The 20460-nt window shown below is 42.0% G+C and overlaps 1 protein-coding gene across 4 annotated transcripts in view; it reads right to left on the bottom strand.

Annotated features, from left to right (window-relative positions):
* Positions 1-20460, bottom strand: part of RAPGEF4 (Rap guanine nucleotide exchange factor 4) — a 334333-nt gene that overhangs the window by 178691 nt on the left and 135182 nt on the right. The window contains exon 1 of one of the 4 annotated variants that reach the window (XM_070358494.1): positions 11448-11737. The exons of the other annotated variants lie outside the window; for them this stretch is intronic. The gene's annotated coding sequence lies outside the window, so the exon portion shown is untranslated. Of the gene's footprint in view, positions 1-11447; positions 11738-20460 lie in introns of those variants that run through there. 4 annotated transcript variants of the gene reach the window in all.

Raw genomic sequence — 20460 nt, 5'->3', positions numbered from 1 at the left:
TCCTCTCACTCATTGTGACTTCTTTTCACCTTGTAAATTGGTCTCCATGACTATTTTATAAAAATAAGTGATCAGATCAGATCAGTCACTTAGTCGTGTCTGACTCTTTGCGACCCCATGAATCGCAGCATGCCAGGCCTCCCTGTCCATCACCAACTCCCGGAGTTCACTCAGACTCATGTCCATCGAGTCAGTGATGCCATCCAGCCATCTCATCCTCTGTCGTCCCCTTCTCCTCCTGCCCCCAATCCCTCCCAGCATCAGAGTCTTTTCCAATGAGTCAACTCTACGCATGAGGTGGCCAAAGTACTGGAGTTTCAGCTTCAGCATCATTCCTTCCAAAGAAATCCCAGGGCTGATCTCCTTCAGAATGGACTGGTTGGACCTCCTTGCAGTGAAGGTAGCAGCAAAGGAGAGAGGAGGAGGGGCTTGCTGATCGGACTAAATTCAATCATTTAAAGATCGCTTCCCCTTTCCTCTCTTGGGCTCTGATAATTGATTAGAAAGAATTCCCATCTACCTTATATGCTGCCTTCTATGTGCAAACGACAGTAAACACATACTGCTTAGCTTTCTGCAAGTATGTCTGATAAAGCTCCTTGTAGGCACTGTCATCAGAATTTTCTATGCCAGTTAGAAAAAGGACAGACCAACTGCAGTGCCTTTGTTCTTTTTTACCTGAACCTCTGAGCACACTGTTTCTTTATTTGGTGCAGGTGACGTCAGGCACCCACCCAGCCCTCCCCAGCGCACGTGCACCCTCCATTGATGCAGCCCATCTGCTTCTGCTCCCACCACGCAGAACAACTGTCAATGAATTTGGCCCTTTTGTTTCTTGCAATCAGTCTCACTTTTCCAACATGAGCCTCTTAGCTTAATACTGGCCCAGAATTTTGAGATAAACAGATGTCATGGCAGTGAGATGAGGAAAAGGGATATAAAACCAGAAATTGAAGTTGGCTTCTAAAGAAAATGTCTTCTAAGCAGCAGCAGCACAGAGAGGGCTTGGGGCAGTGCAAAATACTTTATCATAATGTACACATGTTGATACATTTGTCCAAGTTTATGGAATGGACAACACCAAGAGAGAACCATAATGTGTTGAGCTATGGACTCTGAGTGATTATGATATGTCCCTGAAGGTTCATCAGCTGAAACAAACGTAACACTCTGGTGTAGATGTTGATAACGGGGAAGCCATGTGTGTGGGGGCTTTCCTAGTGGCTCAGTTGGTAAGAATCTGCCTGCAGTGCAGGAGACCCGGGTTTGATCCTCAGGTCAGGAAGATCCCCTGGAGAAGGAAATGGCAGCCCACTCCAGTTCTCTTGCCTGGATAATTCCATGGACAGAGAAGCCGGATAGGCTGCAGTCCGTGGAATTGCAAAGAGTTGGACACGACTGTGCAGCTAACTTTAACTTTCATGTGTGTGGGGAGGGCAGGGGGTATACAGGAAATCTCTGCACATTCTGTTCAATTTTGCTGTAGAGCTACTAAAACTGTTCTTAAAAAAAAAAATCTATTTTACAAAAATAAATAAATAGAAAAAAAGAGGAAGGGAGGAAATAGGAAAAAAAAAAAAGAAAAATATAAATCAAGAATGAGAGAAATCAGAAAAGACCAGGGACACATGCCTGAAATTTAATATCTGTCAGATGTCACAGGGCAGTATTTGTTGAGGTCATGGAAGACGTTAGTGAAGAAGGTAACAGAGGACAGAGAATCAGGGCTGATTTCTTGGAAGTCCTACCAGCACTGTCACACAGGGCCCAGTGTTGAGAAAGGCTCTGTCCTTGGTTTGATTCTCTGCTGCTTCCATCCTGGAATTCTTAATTTTTAAACAAAGGCCCCACGTTTTCTCTTTGCACTGGATCCCCACAAATTTTCTATCTAGTCCTGAGTAAAATAATAGGAACTGTGAGATTTCAAAATCTTTCCTTTGTAGGCTAAAGCCCAGCACAAAAATATTTGCAGGAACATTCTCAAAGCATTCCCTCCCTTCTTATGGATCCACATTAACCTGTCTTGGTTTAAAGACAGGAGGAATTTCAGACCTCCGTGTTCCTTGTCACACGCATCCAGTGGATTGGTGCAGAGATGCAGGAGAGAATTGGTACGCTGGTTGATTCTTGCTGAGCGCAGGAAGTCTCAATGGACAGAGTTCTAAATGAATGAGATTCTAAATGGGTGAGATTCTAAACCCCCTTCCCTGGCTTCCTTATTGGCAGAAGTGGGAAAATAATACTCCCCCAAATAACTGATGATTACCCTTCAAAATGAGATTTACTCATCTACAGCCTAACTTCACCTTGAGGAAAATGCCTTAAAAGTCATCTGTAATACTGCCTGACTAAAAATCTACTTTTCTAAAAAAAAAAAAAAAAAAAAAAAGGCACAAGAGGCAACAAGCTCCCACTGGTCCCCAGGGACCACTGTGGAAATGCTGTCGCCAGGCTTCCAATTCCTGACTCTGAGCCTTGACTCTTATCAGTCATCAAACTTCCTCTCCTTAAATAGAGCCACTGCAAATGTCACCACCAGCTTTCCTCGGATAAATCCAGGAGTCTGGCGTCAGAACTCCAGCTGCCAAAATAAAAACTCTCTAGATGACTGGACCTTCCTTCCTCCCGCGGTTCTCAAGTCACTGTTTGCCACCAGGATGCGTCTTCCAGTCTTGCTTTCAGTCCTCAGGAGTTCACCCTGGTGGCTTTTTAACTTGACAGCTGTAAACCACTAAGACAGCATTCCTTTTTTTCTCCTAGGGCTAAAGAAAAATATCCAGTGCCCCTTGGGGGGCATTCCCCCCAGACTGCACAGATGCACAGTCCAACTGAAATGGTTTTGCACACGGTAGGATGTTTTCCTTCTCAAAATTGGCTAAGAGAAGACACATTATCTACAAGTTTAAATAAATGGCTTGGCTCTGAATCTTACAAAATGTCTATCCATACTTTTTAATTTTTCCTTGCTGATTAACATCTAAAAGTAAGGCAGATACAAACAGAGATACACTGGTTAGCCTGAATATATGTATATTCACATCCATTTGATTAAAGCTCATCCTTGTGTATAGACGTGTCCTCTTGTGAAACCTTGTTCTGTCAGTGGAAATTGCAAGTGGAAATGACGTCCATGGGAGAAGAGGCACTTGGTATTTGGACGCGATCCTAATTACAAAGTAGCTGGATGAACAGAGACCAAATACTGCCCATGTTTCTAGCAACAGGACACAATTTGGTCTCTCACCAATTGAAATCTGTTTGTAAGCAAACAAGACCTCTTTACTGACACTATTACTATGCATAAGCATTATCGCCAAAGCCTGAACAGTGGAAGTCCAGTACAAATGGACTTCTTTCGTTATAAAACATGCCCAAAGATGTTAAAAGCCCATTAACTTGAAAGTAGACAGTGTTACATGATCTCTTCCAGCTAAGTAGTAAGGCAAAAAAAAGGAGTGCCACAACCCTTAAAACGTTAACTTTATAAATATTAAAGGAGAAATTCTAGTTTGTGAGTTCTCAAATAAGACTTTTGACATGATACATATGATTTTCCTGGTATTTAAAACTAGGTCCAAATTGCCTATCAATCTCAGAAACTGCTCATCAGCACTGACTCTTTCTTTTCCTCCTCTCTCCTTCCCCTCAGTGAGGAGGCATCTAGGAAGTGGATAAATGCTCATGCTTATTACCCCATAAGTGGTTACCAGCCCCAGGAAGATGGACAGCTAGGCTCTTTGCCAGATCAAATTTCCCCTATCAGGCAGCTGGAGAATATGAAGCAGCTAGCAGTTAGCTGCTCTAGCAACATGAAATCGCTATCACTCAGATAAATATGGGGAACTCTTGAAAAAGGCTGTTTTCCATTTTTAATTCGCTCTTTCGTAGAAAAGGGGGAAAATATCAGGCTGATCATAACAAGTAAGATCATTAAATTGATATTGCAAAGGCCATTATGGATTCAGAATAGCTGTAACAACATTCACATTTTATAGATAAGATAGAGGCAACATCAAAGACTGAGAATTATCCTTATTTTCCAAAAGGAAAAATTGAAGAGAGAATCAACTTATTTGTGTGCAAGTGAAAGGTGGAGCTAATATTAAAATTCTCTATTCTGCTCCCTCCTGCTGGATGCCAGTTCACCAAACACCCTCCTTGTTTCACCATGGAAATAAATGTTAATGATTTTTACTAAGCATTTAACTCTCCAATTTACACATGGTGTCTAGTCAGCCTACCCTGGAGGGTCTCTAAGGTGGTGCTGCCCAGTTGAAGAATCAGTGCACTGAGATGTAGGAGAACTCAGTTAACTTCGAAACATCCCCTCTTTGAGCCTAGGTTTTTGCCCATTTGTAAGGGCATGACTGGGGAAAAGTGGGACAAAGTAATTCCCGGTTGTACAGATGTGAGAGTTGGACCATAAATAAGGCTTATTACTAAAGAATTGATGCTTTTGAACTGTGGTGTTGGAGAAGACTCTTGAGAGTCCCTTGGACTGCAAGGAGATCAAACCAGTCAATCCTAAAGGAAATCAACCCTGAATATTCACTGGATGGACTGATACTGAAGCCGAAGCTCCAATACTTTGGCCACCTGATGCAAAGAACTGACTCACTGGAAAAAACCCTGATGCTAGGAAATATTGAGGGCAGGAAGAGAATGGGGTGACAGAAGATGAGATGGTTGGATGGCATCACTGACTCACTAGACATGACTTTGAGCAAACTCCAGGAGATAGTGAAGGACAGGGAAACCTGGCGTGCTGTAGTCCACGCGGTCGTAAAGAGTTGGACAAAACTGAGCGACCGAACAACTTTACAGATAAAAGTCTATAATTCTTCCAACTGCTGAACATGTTTCTGATTAACCCCACACCTTTCCTGTGCATGGGTTTTAACACACAACACTTCAATATTAGCCAGTCACTTCTTGAGCAACTACTTAGGGTCAGGCACCTGGGTGATGAACTGAACAAAGATACAGAGTCCCATCCTCTACACCTCATACTCTAGTAGGAGATTAACATGAAGCTCTTGCCTGGAAAATCCCATGGGCGGAGGAGCCTGGTAGGCTGCAGTCCATGGGATCGCTAAGAGTCGGACACGACTGAGTGGTGACTTCACTTTTACTTTTCACTTTCATGCATTGGAGAAGGAAATGGCAACCCACTCCAGTGTTCTTGCCTGGAGAATCCCAGGGACAGAGGAACCTGGTGGGCTGCTGTCTATGGGGTCGCACAGAGTCGGACACGACTGAAGTGACTTAGCAGCAGGAATTATGATACATGTAGCAATAATAAGTGCTTTAAGGAATATTTCTACAAAGTGCCCTGGGAGCTCAGAAAAGCAAAAAATGGGGGAAAATTTAGAAGCTTTACAAAAGAGATTAAAAACCAGGTGGGGCTTAATAGCTTGTATGAGTTTTCTAAGCAGGAAAGAGGAGAGTGGTCTCACAGGCAGAAGGAAAGGCATGTGCAAAGGCTCAGAGGCGTGACAAAATCTGGTAAGCAGAAGAAATGATGAGAGCAGATGGCCATGGTTAATATAAGAGTTTTCAAGAACAAAGATCAGCAGAAAAAAATTTTTTCCATGAAGAGACAGAGAAAAAATGTCTTAGGCTCTGCAGTCCATACGGTGTCCTTTGCAATTACTCCTCTACCACTATAACACAAAATCGGCCATAAACAATATGTGAATAAATGAATGTGGCTATGTTCCAATAAAACTTTATAAAAACTGGCAGCAGTGTGGCTTTGGCCCAGAGGCCATAGCTTTATAACTCCTATCATAGAGCATAACAGGAGATATGAATACAAAGGCAAGTTGGAAACCAGACTGAAGAAGTTCCAATGGGCATTACAGAGATGCTTGAGAAATAGCATTTTTACTTTTATTTTTAGTAAAAGAATGAGATGACAACATTTGTATGCTAAAAACAATAATAGCATCATCGTATATGGACGTTTTCATATCTTGTATTATTAAAATAAAACCTATTAGCTTTCTTTACTTCACTGTACTTTGACATCCTCAAATTAAATCTAGCTGTGTGCTTAGTTGCTCAGTTGTGTCTGACTCTTGCCACCCAATAGACTGTAGCCCTGCCAGGCTCCTCTGTCCATGGGATTCTCCATGCAAGAGTACTGGAGTGGGTCGCCATTTCCTTCTTCAGGGGATCTTCCCACCCCAGGAATTGAACCCAGGTCCTCTGCATTGCAGGCAGACTCGACTGACTGAGCTACGAGGGAAGCCCTAAATCTAGCTGGGACATGCTTTCCCAAGAATATATAGAAATGGGATTCTTTTCAACCAAGTAAGCATCTGGAAAACACTTACATAGCACATGTCCCACTTGGTCTAAAACACCTGGCCAAAAAAATAGTAACAGCTTTACCTCTTCAGTAAAAGCATTGCCTATAAAACTAGTAACCATTACAGTGGAGAGGAATCTGACTTCTGTCTGATAAAGAGTTATAGGAAAATGGTACTATATACCTCCATAGGAAATGTTTTATTTAGTAGGCAAAGCACTGCCCCTCCCCCCAAAAAAAATTCACAAGGGCAAATAATAAGGAAGTAAGAAATGCAACATTTGCAGAAACTTTGTTTCAAGTCATACAGTTTTTTAAAAAAGTACACATCTATTACTGTGGCTTTTTTCTGTCAGAGACTGCTGGGCGCCAAGTCACAGAAGTGAAAGAGAGACTGCTGTCAGAGAGTCCACAGTCTAGAAAAGAGGTCAGCAAACGTTTGGTAAAGGTCTAGATAGTCAGTCTAGTCAAGGCTATGGTTTTTCCTGTGGTCATGTATGGATGTGAGAGTTGGACTGTGAAGAAAGCTGAGCGCCAAAGAATTGATGCTTTTGAACTGTGGTGTTGGAGAAGACTCTTGAAAGTCCCTTGGACTGCAAAGAGATCCAACCAGTCCATTCTGAAGGAGATCAGCCCTGGGATTTCTTTGGAAGGAATGATGCTGAAGCTGAAACTCCAGTACTTTGGCCACCTCATGCGAAGAGCTGACTCCTTGGAAAAGACTCTGATGCTGGGAGGGATTGGGGGCAGGAGGAGAAGGGGACGACAGAGGATGAGATGGCTGGATGGCATCACCAACTCAATAGACGTGAGTTTGAGTGAACTCCGGGAGTTGGTGATGAACAGGGAGGCCTGGCGTGCTGCGATTCATGGGGTCACAAAGAGTCGGACACGACTGAGCGACTGAACTGAACTGAACTGAGATAGTAAATATATTAGACTGTGAGCCTTGGGGTCTCTGTGGCAAACACTTAACTATATGGTTGTACCAGGAAAGAAGCCACAGATAACAGGCAAACAAGTGGGTGTGGCTGTTCCAATAAAGCTGTAATTGTTTACACATCCCTAGTTTAGAAAAAGAGGCATCATTGAAAATATGTTACATTGTTGCAAATATGCAAAGCCCTATATTCAAAGGCACAGGGTTCTCTAGAAACTGCAGGTTAGATGGACAGGTCCAAGAAGGCTCCAGTGAGGAGGAGTGGGTAAACAAGAGAACGCATGCTAAGTCACTTCAGTGGTATCCGACTCTCTGCGACCCTGTGGACTGTAGCACACCAGGTTCCTCTGTCCATGGGATTCTCCAGACAAGAATACTGGAGTGGGTTGCCATTTCCTCCTCCAGGAGATCTTTTCTCCCCATCCAGGGATTGAACTCCTGTCTCTTATGTCTCCTGCATTGGCAGGAAGTTTCTTTACTGCTAGCGCCACCTGGGAAGCCCAAACAAGAGAGCAGGGAAGAACAACCCAGACAGAGGAACAGCAGTGCAGGGAAGCAGGGATGAGTGGGGAATGACCGATACAGGGAAGCCCGGGTCAGGGGTGGGGAACATCTGGAAAATGCTTTACAAGGTACATCTCAGATGCAGCTGAAGTGCAAAAGCAGCCAGGCTGTCAGGGATCTTGGATTCTATTCTAAGGCAAGAGGAAACCACCAAAGGTTTGGAACTCAGGCAGAACTTGAACAGTCTGCATTTCTAACAGATTCAGAGGTGTTGGTGGCAAGAGGCCACGCCTGGAGACCAGCTGGGAGCCTAAATCACTAGGTCAGGCTTAGTTTGGCTTCCACCAAAAACAGACCCTGAGAAAGGTCTTCGCTTCCAGGAATGTATTTGGGAGGTGATCTCAGGAAGCACATGTCTGAGAGTGGGAAAAGTGAGCCAGGGACGGGGGTGGGGCAGAAAAGCCAATAGTGGGTGTACTGGTGAGTGAATTACTGCTGGGGGCCCATTGAGAAAGTGAGCTGAACACAGGTCAACACTGTCCCATGGAGGACTGTAGAAGCTGGGGTATTTGTCACTGGTGCCCCTGGGAGCATGAGATTCCTGACACTTTTGAGCTGGCTCATCAGCTGTGAAGATTCCTCAACAGTCTAGGTGGGGGTTGAGGGTGGGGGGGGTTAGGGAGCGCGGGAGACAGGCCACCGCAGCTGCAGATGAATTTAGAAATGGGCCAAGGGTATATGGAGTGAGCTGTCAATTACCTTTGCTACAAGTAAGTTTTCCGTTTCATCAGAGTAGGTAAGAAAAATACAAATGATTTTCAAATTCTGTCAACATTTCTTAAATAAATCTCTCCCTTTCTATCAAAGACTGAAGGATGCTAAACTGAAATGTGTTTCATATATATTTTACCTTCATGACTCAGGGGCCATGTTCGGAATATTTAACAACTGAAGAGCAAAGGCTCTGACCGTTTAGAACGGACCTTGACCTTAAAAACACACACAGGCGTGGACTAGCTGAATACCAGTCCCGCCACATTTCCTAAAGACGCTTCTGTTGGTAGGAACAGAGTGGGCACGGCTCAAAGGCAAGCACAGAATTTCCATGTAAGGGGGAAAGCTTCTGGGTCTCCAGTTAGATAATGGATAAGAAATGTATGAATAAGAAAATGCTGCCCAACAGAGTGGCATGAGGAAGTCAGAGGTATCTTGGGTGAATTCCTTAAAGAAAAAGTGTATCTGATGAGCACTGACATTGCACATGTGAACCCCAGACAGGTATGTGGATTCTGCATCTGAACACCATCTACTGACTGCAAACACAGGTTTTCTAACCAATCTACCTCCCCACTGTAAATGGGGAATAAAAGTACTGGTTATCCAAATTACAGTCCAAGGTCAACCTGAGATTAAGGTCTTGTATCTGAAGGTAAAATATTTCAAACCGTTTTCACGGCTTCCAACTCGGAAACAGTGCTCTCGGAGTGTCATCCCAGCAAGGAACGGCCTCATACATTTTAACAGCTCACTGCTGGCTCCCTGGTCCTGGGGTAGAGTTACACGGGTAGAGGAGAATTTAAACACTGTGATCACAGGTCACTGTTGAAGCAAAATTGCTGTGGTGGCAGTTTAGTTACTAGAAGAAGCCTAATCGATGAAGACAAAATTGGTCTGGTGCCACAGCTCCTGTCTGACTCCATGAGTCCAATTATTTCACGGACCATATATATATCATTCCCCTTCTAGACTCAAAAATGACTCTCATACATGGTGTGTTCTTTTTTACTAACCTAAATACAAGTTAAGGAAGCACTCAATACTCCTGCCTTCTTCCACACCATATTTTGCATCTCATTTCACACCACCTGAAGTAAGAGCTGGGTTAGGTTTTCCACGGTCCTGAGAACCAACTGTGAGTTGATTCAGACATTGCTAATGGGAGCAGGCTTCCAATCAACCCCACCTTTTCTTAAGGAGGATTCAAATATCTTTTGGTTAAAAGTTTCACCAGGTATTTACCTGGTAGACTTTTTCTTTTTTAAAAATGTATTTATTTTTTAATTGAAGGATAATTGCTTTACAGAAGTTTGCTGTTTTCTTGGCAGACTTTTTTCTTAATGTCTAGTCCTGTTTTCCTTCTATTATATGTTTGACCAATGAGCTGGTCTTTCAAGAGTCTTCATCCATCTCTGATATGAATGTTTTGGCCTCTTGGCAGAGGAAATATATCTTAAGGTTGGGTTAACTTCTTTATATACATATTGAACATATTATTTAGATATATTAAACACACTGCTTTTAAAACTGGCCTCCTCCATGTGCTTGGTCATCTGCTACCCTGCCCCAACTCCATCCTTCCAAGTCATCAAATAATTAGCAGTTAATAAAGTCAAGATTTAATGATATAATATGAGTAAGTACAACAATTTGACACAGAGCAACTAAAGGCAGGAAAACAGTCTGGTGCTCCAAGTAGGCAGCACTTCAGAACTCTTGGATCTAGTTTATGGCTCCTAACAACAGTTACCATGACGATGATGGAGCTGGTGATAGTGGTGATGATAATGAGGATAATATTTGCTAGAACCTTATAATCTGTAAAGCACCTTCACATGTTACCTCATTTAAACTTTACTCAACCTTACAATACAGTTATTAACAGCACAGATATCCTTATTTTTGCCGATGAAAAATGCATCTCAGAGAAGAAGGGACCTGCACATTGTTAAGTGACTCACACGGTTATAAACCAGAGGATGAAGATATAAGCGCAGACCTTGAGATTCTAGATTCTTCCCTCATATCACGTGGCCTCCTACTTCCTCCTCCTCTGGCAACTTCTCGCAGTGCACTTATTAATTTCCTTGTGGTTGAAATTAAACCTTATCTTTCAGATACATGAATTTTAGCCTTAGAATCACTCCAAAGTCCTGCACGCCATTAAACAGCAGTTAAAGAGGCCCTGAGCCAGGCTCATTAACTATATAAAGAAGGCAAAACTGGGTCTATACTCAAGGTATCCATGGGTTTAGCCAGCCCCAGAGGACACAGGGGGCTTCCCAGGTGGCACCTGTGGTAAAGAACACACCTGCCAACTCAGGAGACATGAGATGCAGGTTCAATCCCTGGGTTGGGAAGATCCCCTGGAGGAGGGCATGGCAACCCACTTTAGTATTCTGGCCTGGAGAATGCCGTGGGCAGAGGAGCCTGGCAGGATACAGGTCATAAGGTTGAAAAGCATTGGACATGACTGAAGTGACTTAGCACACATGCAGAGGACACAGGAATGCAAAGAGGAATTCATTTCAGGTGGATACCCATAAAGGTTGAAAGAGACTAAGAAGTAAATATGAGAGAGAGGAGAAAAGTGTCAGCTAAAACAAGTCTGAAATAGAGGGGAAAAGAATATTAGCTAAATATTCTCTAAGCATTTCACACTGTGCACACCATGGCAGAAATCAATCTAATAAATCTAATTTGAGAAATTTAATATACATTTAGAAGAAAAATACTAGATCTACTTAATTATCAACAGCCCCTTATTGAAACCCATGAACACACCACAAACATATTTTTAACACTTTCCCATCTGTATATACCAAAGAGTTTATCAGCAAAATCTACTGGAATAAGGAATCTCTCCCCCTCTTCTCGGTTCATTGACCACCACAGGGTGGCTATTTTCATTACCTTTTGCCCACCGTTTTCTGTGATCCATTAAACAGCAGCTTCACAAAGTTTCATAAAATATTTTAAATGAAGGTACTTTATTGAGAGGCCACTGATGAATTTCTCTGATAAGGCACACACAGTATTCTCTCTCAATCCAGATCCACGGAAGTACAATTAAAAAAAATAAACTGCAAATGTGCTGGAGTAATAGCAATGCTAGCTATAAAATTTCAGCACTTTAGAATAACAAAGCCCTTTCACTTATATTGGGAGAAGGCAATGGCAACCCACTCCAGTACTCTTGCCTGGAAAATCCCATGGATGGAGGAGCCTGGTAAGGCTGCAGTCCATGGGGTTGCTAAGAGTCGGACACGACTGAGCGACTTCCCTTTCACTTTTCACTTATATTAACACATAGTATCATATGTAAACCCCACTGACAACTGAGAGCAAGTCTTACGCTCCTTGTTAGAAAAGGAGAAACTGAGTGGCTGGTTCAGGACATGAACCCAGCAGCACAGGCTGCTTCCTTCTGTTTGGAGAAGTGCTACAAGCTCTAGTCCAGTGCAAGGGCATTATGTTGCTTTCCAGCTAAAACTGTAGAATAGGATAGAGAATGAAGTGTTTTCATGGATGGCAAGGACTTCATCTGTCTTAAATCTACTGATTATTGATGTCAAATAGGAGATAACCAGATAACACAAGTTACAAAAGTCACTCAATTTAGTCATTAAAGAGCTCAATAAGCCTCATCGAGTAGCTCCTATACAAGTAAAACATGCTTGGTTGTCTGATTCCCAAGAACACATCATATTAGAGAAGAAAATTATAAAGGTGAGAGAAAAGGCTAAAAGCGGGCCATTGTGAGTAGTAAGAACTGACAGCTGACCATTTAGGAAGCAGAAGCAAAGAGCAGAGCCGCTGGGAGCCATGACACCCACACACCCATCCACAAGCTCCCAGTACTTCTGTGCTCCACACCGGACAATAATGCCTGCCGAGGATCACGCTCTCCAGGTAAACATCAAGATGCTCATCACTGTGTTTCGGGAATAGAATCCACTTTTAAAATATATATTTAAAAATTAGTAACATAAGGAATGGAGAAGGCAATGGCACCCCACTCCAGTACTCTTGCCTGGAAAATCCCATGGATGGAGGAGCCTGGTAGGCTGCAGTCCATGGGGTCGCGAAGAGTCAGACACGACTGAGCGACTTCACTTTCACTTTTCACTTTCATGCATTGGAGAAGGAAATGGCAACCCACTCCAGTGTTCTTGCCTGGAGAATCCCAGGGACGGGGGAGCCTGGTGGGCTGCTGTCTATGGGGTTGCACAGAGTTGGATACGACTGAAGCGACTTAGCAGTGGCAGCAGCAGCAACATAAGAAACACCTGAGTGTTTAGAAGGGGTATTTGGACAATGTGACCAACTAGAATGACTCATGTCTCAAAGGTTCTGGACAATATCAATTGCTACAGATGAACAATGCATGAATCTGTCTGTGTGCCCAGGCTTTGCTGTTGAAGTTCTGCATTAATTGTCTCACTGAATCCTAACAACCAGAGCACAAGGTAGATTATTTTGGTCTCTTGATTTCACCGATGAGAAAACTGAGACACGGGGAGTTTAAGAAATTTGCCCAAGTCACCAGCTTGTTAGGGGTAGTTTCAGGATTCGAACATAGGCTATTCAGTCCAAAGTCAACACATGGAGCCAAGGGGCCATTTGGCTAAGAGTCCACTGTGCTGGTTTCTAACTGTTGGCCTCGTACAGCCAACCAGAGGAAACCTCACTTTTCCAAAGTTTACTTATCAATTAGTCATTTGGAATTCAGGCTTTCCATCATTCATTCCACCAACATTTCTTGAGCATCAGCTGTGTGTCAAGACACTGTACAGGGTGCTGAGGACACAAAGATGAACAAACACAACTCCTGCACCGAAGAAGCTAACGGGGAAGGAGGAAGACAGACTTATCAACAGTGAATTACTGCACAATGTGCACTTATGGAAGGAAAGTCTGGTGTCAAGGAAGATGCAGTGTTATGCCTGGTAGTTAGCAGCCTAGACCCGTACTTTTTAAAGAGTGTGAGCACTAGTGAAACTAACAATAGCCCTGACCCCTGAGCCTCCCTAAGCTTCCCTGAGCCCTAAGTCCAGCAAAGCTCCGGGGGCGGCAGGCAGGGAGGTAGACAGTACAGCGTGAGTAACGCTTAGGTTTCCCATATTTAATGATGGGAGTCTCTGGTTCTGGTCAGCAAGGGAATATGAGTTTCGCACACTCTCTTCAATATACTGGTATGTAGCTGCCTTGACCAGCTGTGTATAATGCCCTTCCCCCATCTTCAGGCTATGCAGGTATGTTTTCCAAAAAAGTATATGGAAAAAAAAACAACCTCTCTCGCTTCGTTATATAAATAAACCAACCACTACCAAAATAAAAAGGGAAAAACTTCCATTACACCCACCTTTGGTTTCCTGAATAGCCTCTTTGGGAAGCAATTCAGTGTACTTTTCCCAGAAAACCTAGTTGCAACCTCCCTATTTTTATGTATGTTTGATGAGTTATACAAATAATACATTCTCATTATTTAAAAAATCAAATGATCAGAAGTATGCTGAGTAAAAAGTAATAGTATCACTTTACCTCCTCACCCCAACCCCTCTGGCCAGCTCCACTGTTAATAGTCTAGTATATATCATTCCAGAACTTTGTGCATTTGCTTACATATCTAAGTATCCATACCAATCCATGGCTTCAGGCTCATTTTTAAAGTACATGGAATCACATCAGCACGCACTGTCCTGCAGCTCCCTGTTTTTAAATTAACAATATGGCCTGAAGACCCTTCTATATCACTACATACAGATCTTTAGCTTCTGAAACTGCTCCACAGTATTTCAAGTTATGGATAATTTTAATTTAGTTAACCAGTCCTCCACTGCTGGACACTTAGGGCTTTCCCAGTGATGCACTATTACAAACAATACTGAAAAAAAGACTCAAATAAATATCTTTGTGAATATGTGTGTTTTTTTGTTTTTGTTTTTCTTTTCCTGAATTATAGTTAACATCCAATACTATTTTAGCTTCATGTTTAGGACACAGTGATTCAATATTTTATTTTTATTTCTATACACTTGATAGAAAGTTACTGTAAAATAGTGGCTATATTCCCTGTACTGTACATTATATCCTTGTATCCTATTTTATACCTAGTAGCTTGAACTTCTTAATCCCCTACCTTTGTCTCACACCTCTTCACTTGTAACCACTGGTTTGTTCTCTGTATCTGTGGGTCTGTTTCTGTTATGTTATATTCATTCATCTTTTATTTTTAGATTCCACATGTAAGTGAAAACATACAGTATTTGTCTTTCTCTGACTTACTTGACTAATCATAATACCCTCCAAGTCCATCCCTGTTGTTGTAAATGGCAAAATTTCATTTTTTTTAATGGCTGAGTATCCATCATGTTAAAGTATTTTTGGAGGAAAGTATCTAGATCTGGAAACAGTTCTCCCAAATGGTTTTATTTCAAATTTTATAGATACTGCCAACTCAGCCACAAATTTTGATTCATACTTGTAACCCTGCCAACAGAGTGTGAGAATACCTGCTTTCCCACAACCTCCTCAACCCTCAATATCTATCAGTTATTTCCGGTTTCTTTTTACAAATCTGTCGGGAAAAGAAAGCATATTTAATTGCTGTTTTATGTTTTTCTAATTGTGCTCTGCTGTGTGCTCTGCTAAGTGGCTTCAGTCGTGTCTGACTGTTTGCAACCCCATGGACTATAGCCCACCAGGCCTCTCTGTCCCTGGGGATTCTCTAGGCAAGAATACTGGAGCAGGTTGCCATTCCCTTCTCCAGGGGATCTTTCCAACCCAAAGATCAAACCCCTGTGACATATATCTCCTGCATCGGCAGGCAGGTTCTTTACCTCTAGCGCTACCTGACTACTAGCGGTATTTACATATTTGCATACATGTGTGCTGAGTCATGTGCAACTCTTTGCAACCTTATGAACTTAGCCCATCAGGCTGCTCTGTCCATGGGATCTTCCAAGCAAGAATACTAGAGTCAGTTGCTATTTCCTCCTCCAGGAGATCTTCCTGACCCAGGGATCGAACACACATCTCCTGTGGCTCCTGCAATGGCAGGTAGATTCTTTTACTTCTGGGCCATCTGGGAAACCCTTTACATATTTATTGGCCATTTACATTTCTTTTTTTTTGAACTGCCTGTACATTTTGGTTACCTATTTTTCTAGCTAGTGGCCTTTCCTTGTTGACTGACAAGATACTTGATTTCTTTATTTTAGAGGGGAATGTAATTTGTAAGCCTTCTCATCCAGGTGATGCAAACTTGAATGTCAACCACAGAAATAATCAAACTGCAATCTGGAAAGTTACCATATACACCAGCTGTAATTTTAGTCCTTCCTAGAAATGAACAGACTAAAAATAGATTCCCTGCAGTCAGCACACACAGAATCCTTCTGGATACAACCTCACGTGGACATTAGAATGCCCTGAAGTAAGGGAACAGGTGAGAACGTGAATGGGTCTGTCAGCACCACTCAGCATCACTTTGTGAGTGAGTGGGACCAGGGAAAAGAAAATGATTGGGGGAGAAAAGGTTGCTGATAAACTTTGTGCTTGTGCTCGGTCCTGTCCAACTCTTCGCTAACCCATGAACTAAAGCCCGCCAGGCTCCTCTGTCCATGGAATTCTCCAGGCAAGAATACTGGAGTGGGTTGCCATTTCCTCCTCCAGGGGATCTTCCCGACCCCAGGATCGAACCTGCATCTCCTGTGTCTCCTGCATTGGCAGGTGGATTCTTTACCACTCTGGCACTAAGAGGTTGGGCAAAAAGGACCCAGACAAATATGATGGAGGCAAAATCACCACAGTCACTTTTCTGCCTCTAGTTGTGTGACCACCTCTCTAACCTTACACTTTGCTTTTCACATGAGGTGGTGCATAGTAAATTCACTGGAAGTGCAGATTCTAATGCAAAGAGTACCAACTTCAGTAATTTGTTCTAACAGATTCAAAGCCTAACTCCCACAGCAAATTAGTAATGCTGGCTGAGTCACGGAGGGGTCACAGACAACGTTTCTTCAAGTCTACCTGCCTCTATTCTTAGTAATCATCTTAGAGTGAGAGAACAATAAATAACAGGAATCTATTCATATCTCAGACCTCTAGCATGTTTGGAATCACATAGCACCAACTTTGGAACGGGTCAAAGATTCACTGCTCTCAAATCAAGGTGGAAGGTCCCTCAGAGCTAATGCTCTCCGGGGCTGAAAAGTAGCAACGAAGACAAGGCTGCAGACCAGCGCTTGGCGGGGTGTTTCCCAGGGGGCAGGTAGCCAGGAAAGAGGGAGAAGTCTTTGACCTGAGAGGTCCGTCCCAGGTGGGTGAGCGGGTTGTGTCTGGATTTGCTATAGCCCATCAGGGTGAACAATGAAGCCTGGAAGAGCCAGGCTCAGCTGGAGCAAAGAGCAGCTCATAGTCCAGGTGTTGAATTCTTTTCTTTAAACTCAATGGTGATGATAAGGAAGACTTTAAACCATTGCATCTGTACATATCTTTACTCCGTGCTGAATCACTGCATGTTATGGGTGGATTAGGAAAGAGAAGATAGCAGCTCAAGGGCCAAGGAGAAAGACTTGTAGGCACTCTGATAGTTTCTACTAAGTACAGTCTCAAAATTCTGCCAAGGTTGTAACAAATGGAAATGGACAGTGGAAATGTCTTGGCTTCCTAAGTATCCTCAAATAAATTCTCTCATATTTTACTTGTAATCTTAAATGTAATTTTAAATATACTTGTATGCACACACATAGCAACATCCCTCTGAATTCAAAGTTCTAGCAGAAAACGTGAGACTATTTCAAGGCAATATGAAAAATAGGATCATTCTTAGAGTTCTGAGGAATCTCCCAAAGCCTGCTCATGAATATCAGCCATCTATCTCTCTGTTGTCTGGCTGCACTGAGGATTCAATCATAGACACATTGTATTTACCGTGAAAAAATTATTGGACTTTGTATTCAATGATTTACACTCTGTCCTCTAAAGTAGCATCTTCAATTAAAGAGCCCAATTACCTCGCCTGAGCTGGTGGTGTATTAGAACAATCAATTGCATTTGACTAATGCACCCAAGTAATGGCCATTCAATAAATGTGCTCCAGTCAGTCTGAACTGTTGTTAGACAAAGAGAGCCTGGGTGAGAGGGTTTACATCACTGCTGCTTGTGAAGCTGGAAGGAAAAGCAACAACAGCCTTAGTACTTCATGCCCTCAAACAAGATTTCAAAAATGTGACATCTAACTCACAACAACGGGAGGGCATATTTGGTGATATAATAATTTGTGGGGGACAATATAACTGCAACAGAACCCCCATTAAGTATTAAATAATATATCGTAAGTATATGCAACCAGGGCTTGGCAACTAGAAGGCCATCCAGCTGGCTTGAAACACTCCTTAACCTAAAAGTTGTAAATTATTAAAATAGGCATAACAAAGATTACTCACTAGAAGTCAGGCAGTCACATATTTTAAAAAAGAATAAAAATATTGTCCACATAAGTCCCTGAAGAGTTTTGTTAACAGATGCTTAAAAGTGCCAGTAAAAACTCTTAACAATTAACAAATGCATTTGATAGAAACAATAAGGTTGAAACAATAGAATAATCTACACATTGAAGAATAGCTGCCTTCAGCAGAGAATGAAGTGAATTTGGAAGCAGATACCATTTAGAAACTAAATACAGGTACTTCAGTTATGTTTTTTCCCAGAAATGGGATTTATTTTAGATAGAGAAATTCTATCATCTTTTAATACTTCATCAAAGACAGGGTATGTACAGGAGAAGGATGCTGGACCCAACACTGGAGAACTTGAACTTGGGTTCTGCTACTTTCCAGTTGTGTGACTCAGAACAAATAGATTCACATCTCTGAGCCTCAGCTTCTTTATTCATAAAAATCGCAAACAGGACAATAACCAGCTGCCATCCAGCACTATTGAGAGGATTAAGCAACCATGTAAGAGTAAACCGCAAAGTGGCTGGAAGACAGAAGTTTCTCAATGAAAGCTTTTTGGATCTGAAGGATTTATCCTAGTTTTAATACATACTTGCCTTGGATATCCATTTTCTGATTTCAGTAATATGGTTATTTCAAAATTTTGTTGCAGCTCTCTGTTACAATTGCCTTCAGTGCCAAAAGCAGTTAGTTTCTTCCTTTTGTCAAAATGTATAATATCCATTTTTGTGGTCTTTGAAATGGGAAAATTATTGCCATTTTACAATTGAAACCAGAGGCGCAGAGGAATTAAATGATTGGGTGAAGGGTATGAAACAGGTCAGAAGCTGAGATAAATCACCTAGATGTTTTGCCCTGCCCTCCACTACACCCCACCTTACTCCAGACTCTGTGAGGCATTTCTCCAAGTTTTGAAAAGAAATTTCCTGTGACTGCCACATCTCCCTTGAGTCAGCTCTCTCCCCAGCAGACAGGATGCCAATACCCATCAAAATACTCTGCTGACAGCCTTGACACCTCAAAAATCAGGGGAAGGCAGGCTAATTCACAGGTCTCTCTTTTGAGCAAAATTCTGAATCCATTCAGAAGTCACCGAAGTAAGAAAGTCTTATTCATGCCTCTCATTCCTTTCTGATTAGCAGGTTTTCAGATAGCATACAGGCTGGTTTGAACATGATAAAGCCCTACAGAGAGCAGTAACTGTCTCTTTTTTTCTCATAGGAAATATGTGATTCTCTGTGAATTAAAAGCAGTGAGCCACTAGTAAAGTCACATATAAGTAGGTTACCTGAATCTTAAGTCAGCAAGTAATATATATTTTCCTTAATTCTAATAGAATTTTTCTTAATTTGAATAATACACAAGTTTTATACCAAATTTTAAAATTGAGTTAATGGTGCTATAGCTCTTTTCAAAACATTTCAAAAGTTTTGATCAAAACCTAAGTATTTCCAAGCTGCTGATTCTGCTAGCACAATCCCTAGGCTACATTCAATTAGATGGTTTTCCATAGGATTTTTGATAAACTTAAATCTCAGCTTATAGAGAAGACAAAACCCATAAAGTTATTTTAGGAATAAGAAACAGGCATAAAGAGAAATAACCTCACCCAGCTATATCCATGAATGCAGCAGCAGATTGCTGGTGATATCTGTGGTTATTCTAAAACATTCCATAGCAACTGAAATGAGCCATTACCACCTAGAATTAATTATATGGTTTCAGAATTTCGTTACTGAAGCCATAGCCCCATCTTGGGGCTCATTTGCTAGGCTGTAGCCATTCCAGAACAGGAATAAGAAAACAAATCCTGACATAAACTAATACAGACCACACAGCTGCTTAAGACGGATAAAAAGCTTAAAGATTGAGCTGGCATTTTTTCTCTTCTCTCCCATGAGGCACAAAAGTCTTCACAAGTTTAACTGGATCCTCATTTCAAAAAGGACATGATGGAGAGCTTCTCAAAGCTGGGAACTGGCTTGGCTGTATATGTATATGATACAGATATATCTATATAGATAGATACAGAATATATAATAGACTATAGCATACAGTGTCATGATATGAACTACATTCCTATTATGGGTTATCATATCATGGAATATGATTTTTAAAAGTCTGGAAAAGCAGTGCAGGAAGATACCCTAAATTCCTCTAATTAAGTAGCTCAGTTCAGTGGCTCAGTTGTGTCTAACTCTTTGCAGCCCCATGGACTGCAGCACACCAGGCTTCTCTGGTCCCTATCCATCACCAGCTCCTGGAGCTTGCTCAAACTCATCTCCATCGAGTTGGTAATACTATGCAACCATCTCATCCTCTGTCGTCCCCTTCTCCTCCTGCCCTCAATCTTTCCCAGCATCAGGGTCTTTTCCAATGAGTCAGTTCTTTGCATCAGCTGGCCAAAATATTGGAGCTTCAGCATCAGTCCTTCCAATGAATATTAAGGATTGATTTCCTTT

Source organism: Bos mutus, chromosome 2, assembly GCF_027580195.1.
Source record: "Bos mutus isolate GX-2022 chromosome 2, NWIPB_WYAK_1.1, whole genome shotgun sequence".
Taxonomy (NCBI): Eukaryota; Metazoa; Chordata; class Mammalia; order Artiodactyla; family Bovidae; genus Bos; species Bos mutus.
The sequence above is the reverse complement of the archived record's forward strand: the minus strand, read 5'-3'. Positions and strand labels throughout refer to the sequence as shown.